Source organism: Chinchilla lanigera, unplaced genomic scaffold, assembly GCF_000276665.1.
Source record: "Chinchilla lanigera isolate Chin_1 unplaced genomic scaffold, ChiLan1.0 scaffold00071, whole genome shotgun sequence".
Taxonomy (NCBI): Eukaryota; Metazoa; Chordata; class Mammalia; order Rodentia; family Chinchillidae; genus Chinchilla; species Chinchilla lanigera.
In genome coordinates this window covers 8,045,062-8,055,074 of record NW_004955472.1, presented here as the reverse complement: position 1 = coordinate 8,055,074, position 10,013 = coordinate 8,045,062, and the positions used below count along the sequence as shown (strand labels likewise).

Genomic DNA, 10,013 nt, shown 5'->3' with positions numbered 1-10,013 from the left:
CTCACCAGTTACATAATTAAATGCCAGAGGTATTATCAAAGATGCATTTTGAGGTCTACTTAGCTGATAATAATTACAGTTCAATGCTAAGTCTACATGATAATTAGGATGACATTAGTAAAGAAAGTCTTCTAATCTAAAAATTATGAAGCTCTTTCCCACCTGTTGCAGCATACACAGACTTCTGTCTCCAAAGAAATGGCTTTAGATTCTAGGTTGGACTCAGAAAATGATGTCATGGCTTGATGTGCAAGTGTAATAAAATAAAAACCATAACTCCTGGATTCTACTTTTCATTTTTAATTGTGGTAAAATATATATAACATAAAACATGCCACTATACATTTCCAGCGTATACTCCTGCGGCATTAAGTATATTCACATTGTTGTACAACCAATTCCCAGAACTTTCTGATCTTGAAACACTCTGCAACCACCACTCTTTCTGTTTCTATGGGGTACCTCACACAAGTGGAGTCACGTGGTATTTGTCTTTATGCGCCTGGCTTACTTCACTTAGCATGTCGTTCCCAAGGCCCACCCATGTTATAGCATGTGTCCAGATTTCCAACCTTTTCAAGGCAACATGGCATTCCATCGTATGTGTATACCACACTTTGTTTCTCCATCCATCCATGGATATTTGGGTTCCTTTCATCTCTTGGCTGTTAGGAATAATGCAGCTTTCAACATGGGTGAACAATTAGACTCTTCTTTGTAGGGACCTGGTGGTCTCTCAGTGGTCCCCAGGAGAAAATGGTGAGGGGATTTGGAAAATAAAGACAAGAGACAAAAGCTGGGCTCAGGTGGAGGCCTCTCTACCTGATGGGTAAGAGGACTGAAAACACAGTAGGGGCGTTTACCGATACTCTTGCAAAGTTGGTATCACGAGACACAAGGTTGCCTAGCAACTAATGACTGACATTGTCCAGGCAGGATGCTTTTCTCAAGACTGAGGTAGTTGACTGCTTTAGGCACTCTGGCCTTGTCTTTGCTCCACATATGCAACCAATTTCCAGCTCCAGCTGCTCCCAACACTTCTTGAGCTGATATAAATAGACACCTTTTCTAGGCCAAAAGCTTGACCCTAAATCTAACCTCTAGTAGCCTCAACTGCTAGTGCAATGCAGCCCCTCCTGCCAGAGAAACACCTTTCTCAAGGGCGGTGTTCCCTCTCCAACGAGGGTGGCTACAGAAGTCTAATATTTACTGTACCTAATACATCAGGCTCTATTCCTGGTGCTTTTACTTCCTCTTTCTAAGTAGTTATTAATCTCTTCATTTTACAGATAAGGAAAGTGGGGCTAAGAATCTAATAATTTGCCTACAGACTCAAAATAATAAGCAGTGAAACGGGATTAAAATCTAAATCTTTTTAGTTCTAAATCTCATATACCTTTGCCTACCATAGAGATGGCAAATAGAAACAACTCTTCCCCCTGCATTTGTAGGTACAGCTTGTACTGGGTGTTTCTGTGTGGCAGATGTTTCCTTCTTTCATCATTGTAGCCTGTCCCACCCACTCAGTCACCCTCTATTGTATGCTTGGCCCCAGCCTAGGCGCAGTAGGAGAATGAGTCAGAAGGTGAAGCCTACCAGTGAGAAGCTCATAGCCCAGCTGGGAGGAAACATGAAAGAATTTCAAGAGAATGAAGCTCTGTGTGCAGTACAGTGGGAACCAGGGGACATGGACTGATGTGCGTGTAGCCACTATCGGATTGGACTTCCTTCAAGATCCTAAATTTCTGGAATTTTATTGCATATAGACAGAGAGACATATGGGTTACCACATAACTTCAGGCAGAATGTGTAAGACCTCAGTGTCCTTCATTGTAAAATGGAAGTGGAGGACATGCCATGAAAGATTTTGGGGATGTAGACATGGAGGTGCATGCCTGTAATCTCAACTACTGAGAAAGCTGAGGCAGGAGCATTGCAAATTTGAGGCCAGCTTCAGCAACTTGGTTTCAAAATTGAAAAGTAGCTGTGTTCCCTAGGTTCAACCCCAGTAACTACCCCCACACACACAAATTGGCAGGGTGATTAAATGCAACATATCCACAAAAGTGCCATGAACACTCTTTGGTACAATAGTGGTTGTGAGTATTACTATAGATCTATATTGAACACTGACAAAATCAAGAACAAAGGCTCACGGTAAGGACAATGACATACCAAGGTGCTAAGGTGTTGTTTCAGAACTTTTGCTTCACTCATGGACAAAAAATTGCTCTTTAGTAGGTATAATTTTATTTGCCACCTAAAATCCTCCTGTGAGAATTAGATAGTGAGCCACTCTTGAAATTCCTGAAATTATTTCCCATCTACATGGAAAACGTCCAAAGATGTCACAGAAGCATTTTGGCTAGGAGGGATAACACGGTTCTATCAATTATAATGGGAAAAGGGCTTGAAAATTGTGGACGTTTGTATTCTCCAGGCCTAGCTGGTCATCAGGATCATCTGGGGGTACAGGTTCTGATCCCAGCCCCCCAGAAAGGTTCTGATGCTTTAGATAAATTTGTGGCACTTAGTTCTCCAGTGATACCTGACCTATGAACTCCTATAGTTGTGACACCATTTTCTCTTACTTTCACTTCACGCCAGCCTACATCCATACTTACAAAGTAGTTTTCTGACCAATTTTATTTCTGAGTGTATACCCAAAAGAACTGATAGCAGGGCTCAAGCAAATATCTGTACACCCACGTTCATCTGTAGCCTGATCCACAATACTCAAAAGGTGAAAACCACCCAAGTCGCCATTGAAAGATGAATGGATAAATAAAACATGTTAAAACATGCAATGAAACACTGATAAGTCTTACAAAGACAGGAAATTTTGACATATCCTCCCATACATCTTACAGGAAGAGCTTCATCTTATGCCCAGATGTCCCATTGTACCTAGAATGGGGTTAGGCCATGAGAGCAGGGACTGAGTGGAAGCAGGAGAAAAATCTGCAACGCAGATGAACCTCGCAGACACTGTTCTGAGTGAAATAACCCAGTCACAAAAGACACATATCACACTTGTGCAAGACACTAAGAATGAGCAAATTCATAGAGACAAAGCAAAACAGCTGCTGCTTGCGGCTGGGGGAAGGAGGAATGGAGCTCATTGTCCATGGGTGTGGAGTATCGGTTTGGGAATACGAAAAACCATGCAATGGATGGTGAAGATGATTGCACAGTGTGAAAGCTTTTAACACTACTGAGCAGTACACCTGAAATGGCTAATGTTAATTTTCTGTTGTCTATATATTACTACAAAACAACATGATAAACTAAGCAGTGACGAGACAAAAATTTCTGGCTGGAGGAATGGAGAGATTTATTTTAAGCATGCACCATCCACCAGGTTCTCTTCTACTACTGAGGAGGTGATTCCTTCCCTCCCAGAGCCATGGACCTTCTGCAGAGAGGAACTGGACTATATCGATGAATCCCACCTACAAGGGAAAATTATCCATAAGGCAACCTACAAAAGATTTCAGCTGAGTCAGAGAAGGAGCAGTCCACCCTTCTGGGGAAGGTTGGGGATGGAGATGGGGAGAGTAACAAGACCCCCCACCCACTGAGTCTCCTCCGAAGCTGAGCTCCTCCTACTCCCCTCCACGCACTGCCTGTGGAGCTGACCTTGCACACCCCCTTTGCTTCCGGGCACTTTCTTTAGTATCCTGGAGTCATGGATTGAACTTCACCAGCGCCAGTTGATTGACATTTTACAGAAGGCTTAGAAATTCTTCCTTGGCCAGAGGCGAAGTCCTCCATGAAAGTCTTTTCTTATACCTAATGCTCTGTGGCAAATTCTCTTGGCTTTTGTTGTTGTCATCCATACATCTGTTGTGGAAAAACATAAAAGCAGATAAAAAATAAGAACTGTCGATAGTCACACTGCCCATTGCCAGAAATACCAGTACAGAGCTACTGCGGGGTGACACTACGCATTAGCATTTTATAATCTGCTCTTCCCTCTGCACTTTTTTACCTTGAGTGTTGACTCCTTGAAGTTTATGGCTGGGGAGGGCACTGGAGCCAGGTTCCAACATCCCCTGTCCCCCAGGCACAGTGCACTCTCATGCGCAGGTCATCTCAAGACTCGACTCCCAGAGGACTACGGCAGGGTCTGCTGACACAGGGCCAAGGGCCTGAGACTCAGGGAAGTGCAAGAAAATGTGCCTTTCTGCCTCTCTTCTCCCTGCGCCCGCTCCTTTCCTGCTCCCTCCCTCCAGCCACTGCTCCCAGCACTGCACCTCCAGCCCTCTGCAGCACCCGCGCTCTGCCAGGACCCGGGCACAGTGCCATCAGGGCAGATGGGCTGGAGAAGAGGTAGTCAATGTTCATTTCTGTGGACAAACAGAAGCGCAAGCATGGACGCTGAAAACAGGGCTCCCAGGTAAGAATCTTTCTTCACCACTCAAATCGAGACAGGCACGGTCAGAATTCTACCTGAGGGACACATTCTCTCGGACCCAAGAGGAACAGCTGTCAAGTCTTGGGGAAAAATGCTTCCACTGAGAGGGAAGGGGGGCAGCGAGGCCAAAGAGCTCTCTGGTGAGTTCCCCTCAATTTCTGCAGAATCCCTCTTCAAGCCAAAACAAGCTTGCTCTGCCCAGCCAGCACACAGCTAAGCAGGCCATTAGAATGCTGGGCTGTACTCCACAGGCTCTCCAGATACACACAGAGTCCATAACATTTGGGCTACAGCCCCAACTCATTATTTGGTATGAAAGTTTATGCAGCCACAAAATTAAATGGAAAAAATCACATTAGGAAGGGTTTACAACCTACTTAACTCATGCCTGACAATAGCAAAAGACCACAGCATAGTTGTGTGCTTGCTGACTACTCACTTTAGCTCTTCTGGGAAAAGTTCCACACAAACATGGATTCTCGCACATTCTAGGGCACGTCCCTTGTGGCCTAAGATCCTCCACTAGAGGGGAGCAAGTGGGTTTTGCAGGGATACAGCTAGGACTTTCTGCTCCAGCTGACACTTTGCAAAGTACAAGAACCACTGAGTCATTTTAAATAGGATCTGAACATTCTCCCTGAGCCACAGATTAGGTCTTTTAACAAGATCTTTTTTCTTTTACTCAAACTTGGATCAATAAACACATGGCCAAACTCAGGCTACCATCTGTGTTTTAGTGGGAACACAGCTTCTCCTTTACATGCTGGCTATGGCTGGTCTCAACCAGGCGTAGCTGAAAAAGTGCAAGAGGATCTTTCTGGTGAATAAAGTTAAAAATATTTACTAATCTGTCCCCTTAAAAAATTTGCTAACTCCTCTACTTTTGCTGTTGCTGTAAAAGAGTTGTTTTTTGTAGAAAGACCAGAAAGTGATAGTTATATGGGAGTTGGGATTATGGGCAATTTCATTTTATTTTATATACATATATTTTCTATACATATTATGTATTTTCTTGTAATTTAGGGCGAAATTTTAAAGCCAAAGTAAATGGGCAGATGCCTTTGCTACGGAAAATAGAATCTGCACGTTTGCAGATGTATGAATTGTCAGCTTTTCCACGGCTGATACAAAACACCCAACACCTGCAACCTAGAGAAGAAGAGGTTAATCTGCCTCAGGGTTTCAGAAGATTCAGTCCATGGACGGTTGGCTCCAGATAAACTCACGGCAGCAGGGGACGAGAAGCAAACCCATGCACTTTGTGATAGCAGGGAAGCAGAGGAGAGAACAGCTCCAGGGAGGAAGGGGAGCGATCAGATACAGTCCCGCAGTCACTCCTCCTTGATCCACCCAGACACACAGGTACATCACTAACCCTGTCAGCGACTCCCCAGCCAATCCAGTTGACACTTAAGCTGAACTGTCACAATAAATGACGCTTATTACAGTCTTTTTCTGCTGTAATTTATCAAGAGCAGAAATCTAATTCTCACTGTTCTGGAGTCTGGCAGGTCGAAGATGAAGGTACCAACAATTTTGTTTTCTAGTGAGAGTCCTGTCTCTGTCTCCAAGATGGGGCCTTGACTTTGCACCTTTGCCAGGCAGAGGCAAAACGGCAAGGGAGCTAAACACTCCATGAAGTTCCACTTTACGGGTGCCTAATCCCATTCGCAAGTGAGCAGCCCTTGTGGCCTAATTACCTCCCAAAGTCCCCACCTCTTAGTACCACCGCACTGGCTGTCAACTGGCTGACACACCTGGATTTTAGAGAGAATACGTTCAAACTATAGCAGTGCTAACACCAGGCCAAATCTTCCGCGAGCAAAGGTAAGCTCGTGATGACACCAAGTGCAGGTTCTATGTTAGTTCAGTTATCTGAGAAGCAGTCACCAAGATGGGAAATTATTAGGAGAAAAACCTAGGAGGGAAAATGAGAAGGGAGCCAGAGGCAGCTGAGGACGGTCAGACACAGGGGGAAGGGGAAGAGAAGGAAAGAAAATCGGGTGGAAATATTTGAAAGAACAGAAGTTCAGCAAGGCCAACAGGGAATTCTTCAGCTGAAGTCACCCTTTGGTGTAGGTCTCTGTCTCTGGAACAGGCCTGCTCTACACCTGCTACACTCATTTCCGCACTGGAGCAGCCTCTGCGAAGTCTGTCCCGGGAGGGGCAGGAGGGATTTCCCAGGCCAGGAGCTGGACTTCCAGCAATTGCCCTACCTGCAGTCAGAACCTGAAAGGTGCACGTTCATGGTTAGCGCAAAGAAAAATGACCGGAGGGAGGAGGGTCACAGAGAGTGGAAGGCCAGCCTGAACTACGTGGGGAGACGCTGTCTCAAATAACCAAAACCAAAACAAAAGAAAAAGAAGAAATGCTGTAACGACTATATACCCGAAAGTATGTGACTCTTAGTGATGAATCACTTTAAACCCTCCCTCTACCACACGAATAAGGTTTCAAGGAGACACAGACTTGCTGGAAACAATGTGACCCAGAGCATCATAGGGACAGGGGACAAACAAACTCCAGGGCCTTCAGCTGTTGTTATTAAAAGCACAATCTGTGTTTTCATCCAAAGCAGTCGGGGACTTAAAGGTAGTTTTCACTGAAAACCATGACTCTCCCCTTGGGCCTGAGATGGCTAATAGGTACCGGATGCAAAACAAAGCTTGATCTTCGTTTTATAAAACCTGGGTCAAACTCTTCTCAGTGCTGTCTGTAGGCGCGCTGGTCATTTAGGGGGCATCTGTCTGCAAGCGCAGAACAAGGTTAGCTCTCACTAAGTTCACCTGGCCTCTTCTCCTCCTTCGGCCTGAGCACACGCACCAAGAGTAACTACGATAATTTTCTAGATGTGCAGAGACATCCCATTACCAGCTTTCACGAAGTCCAGGTCTAGGATGTCCATCCCGCCCCCGCCTTGACGCGCTGCCTGGAGGCTCCATCCTCCGTCCTGAGCCTGTGGTCACCCGGGTCCCAGAAGAAACCGCGCCTCTGAGACCCCACCAGATGAGATCACCTCCCCGAGCAGAACCAGTCACCTTGAACTGTCCCCTCGGGCCGTGAGAATTCCTCTGGAGCCACAAAGCCAGACCGCAGCCCGGCGCAGCCCCGTAACCCGGGTCTCCATCCCGCCTCACTGCGCCGGTCTGAGCCTCGGCATTAGAGCGCTGCTCCTTCCAGCCGCTCAGGCTGGAGCCCTTGCCCTGTTTTATTTTACTTTCCTGTGTTAAGGGGCCGGCTTGATCTTTGTCACCTTCTCAAGGTAAAGCCCCTTACCGTTTTCTCTTACTTTCAAATTAAATCTTTTTTTCCTGCACATTTGTGCCTCAGGTTTAATTTCCATTATCGCTACAGCAAGGACCCACAGTAGCCAATGAAAAATGAACTCTGAAGCTATTTCAACCCCTTCTGTTATAGATGGGAATATGAGATTTTAAATAGTTAAATTAAATATGGGGTGACCACAGAAAATAGTCAGTTTCCTATTTGTCAGTAGAAGTTATTTGGATTCTGAGCACCATTAATTCTAGAGCTTGAGACACCTTGACTGGGGCAAAGTCAATTTCATAGGGCAGAGAGAGTTTTAGAATGAAGAGTGAGCCTCAAATACTAGGATTGCTATCTAGACCTAGGCCAGATTCATCAGTGCTAAAAATTGAGACAGAAGTCAAATGAAGACCCCATCTTTTATTCTTGGAGACATCAGACCGAAGCTGGATATTAGAGCTATCTGGTTTAAACCTCTAAGTTTTCAAGATAAAGTCACTGAAGCTAAGGAAATAAAGAAGTTACACTTATTTAGCAACTGCTGTGTGAAATAGTACTACCGTCTGTATCATGATTTCACTAGTGTTGTAAGAAGTTACCTCGGCAGCAGAATGAAGTCAGTTTGGAGACAAAAAGAGCAATTGAGAAGTTACTGCAGAGCCAGCCATGGTGGTGAGCACCTGTAATCTCAGGGCTTGACAGGCTGAGGCAGGAGGATCCCTGTGAGTTCAAAGCCAGGCTGAAGTACAAAGAGACCTTATCTCAAAAAAAAAAAAGTTACTGTAATTGTTCAGAAAGTGATAGCAGGAATAGAAATGAGGAGGGAGTTTTCATCTGGTGAAACAGGAAAGCACAAAACCTTGGGATTCTGAAGGAAAGCAGTCTTTCCAGACTGGAGGAGGCAGGGGAAGAGAAGAACTTTAAACAGTGTCGTGGTTTGGGCTTTTGCAAGGGGAATAATATAATATAGGACATATAGTTTATAAGATTATTTATAATAGTCACCCAAAGAATCATATACAAGAGAGTGCAGAAAATCTACCCACACACTAAAGACCCAAGAATCCAGCTGAGGGCCTGGATCCCACGGTAATGCCCTGCATGAGTTCGGCTGCAGACCTAGAGCCCATAACAATGGCTCGCATGAGTCCAGCTGGAGACCTAAAGCCCACAACAATGCCTCATGCAGGCCTGTTTCACGGATCTGCGCTGCAAAGGCCCAAACGTCGGTGGTGGAAGCTAGAAAGTCTGTGCCAGCGGGATGAAGGATCTGTGCTAGCCGGCTGGGGAATCTGCCCTGGAGCCAGGAAGTGATGTGCAAAGTAAGAACCAGAGCTCCCCTGAAAAGTACCACAGCCGTCCTCAGCAACAGTGAGGTCCTGAGCTCCTCCTATAGTCAGGACAGCTGAGTTCCCATCGGGAAGCCGGCATGACGAGCTCCTGCAAGAGAACCAGCAGCTCCTTACAGCTTCCAACAGCACTCCACAGCCTTCCTCAGTTCCCAACGGTCTTACTTCTCCTTCTCCAGTTCTGCCTCTTATGCTGCTGGCAACAGTCCCCAGGTGGGACCCAGCACCACGCTCAGGTCAGCTGGGGGTTACAAGCTGACCGCCAGCTGTCATCCACCACAGACAGGAAGGTCTGAAGGGATAGGCAGGTACAGTTTGGAGAGAACAGAAAACCCAGTGAGTAAAATCGGACTTGTACAGACTGAGATGCCCCTGAACTTCCATGTGGAGCCACTGAGTGGGCACGTCCTCCGTGGAGAGGAGAATGGCAGGGGAGGACCCAGGGAGCGCGGTGCTGGACCAGAGGACAGTCCGGGAGGCAGTGAGCCTGAAACGCTGCCGAGAGCCGGGCTGACGACTTGTGGAGATTCCAGCGCTGCCCCAAGCCGGCCAGTAGAGCTGGTCACACCGCGGGGCGTGGGTTACGTGGAGGCGGGGTCTACAGGAGAGAGAGCTGGGGACAAGAGGATGGTCATTTGCAGGAGTCAGACGTGTCGGGCCAACATTACAGTTTTCTGGGCTGATTCTGTTACTGCCAGGTACCTCATTTCTGCACTCACTGTCAAGTCTGATGCAGATTCTCCTCATCTAGTCTCCAGGTAAAGGGACCCTATAGAATTCATCTGCTTTAAGGATTAAATAGGATTTTGTGAGCAAGCCTCTACACAAGTATTTGTAATAACTCACTGTAAAGGGTGCTGTTGGAAAATCTCACAAAATCTGCCTGTACGTCTTCTCTGAACCCATGCCTCAGAGAAGAAAAGAGATTAAAGCTACAAGGCTTGCAGGTAAGAAAAATAGTTTGAAGTTCTCAGTAAATT

The 10,013-nt window shown here is 46.1% G+C and overlaps 1 long non-coding RNA gene across 1 annotated transcript; it reads right to left on the bottom strand.

Moving 5' to 3' along the window:
* Positions 1–284: 284 nt before the first annotated feature.
* On the bottom strand, positions 285–4,445 carry LOC106150324. Its single transcript, XR_001237065.1, has 2 exons — positions 3,992–4,445; positions 285–3,843 (listed from the first exon to the last, which is right to left on the bottom strand). It is a non-coding gene; the product is annotated as an uncharacterized LOC106150324 (long non-coding RNA).
* Between the last annotated feature and the right edge of the window lie 5,568 nt (positions 4,446–10,013).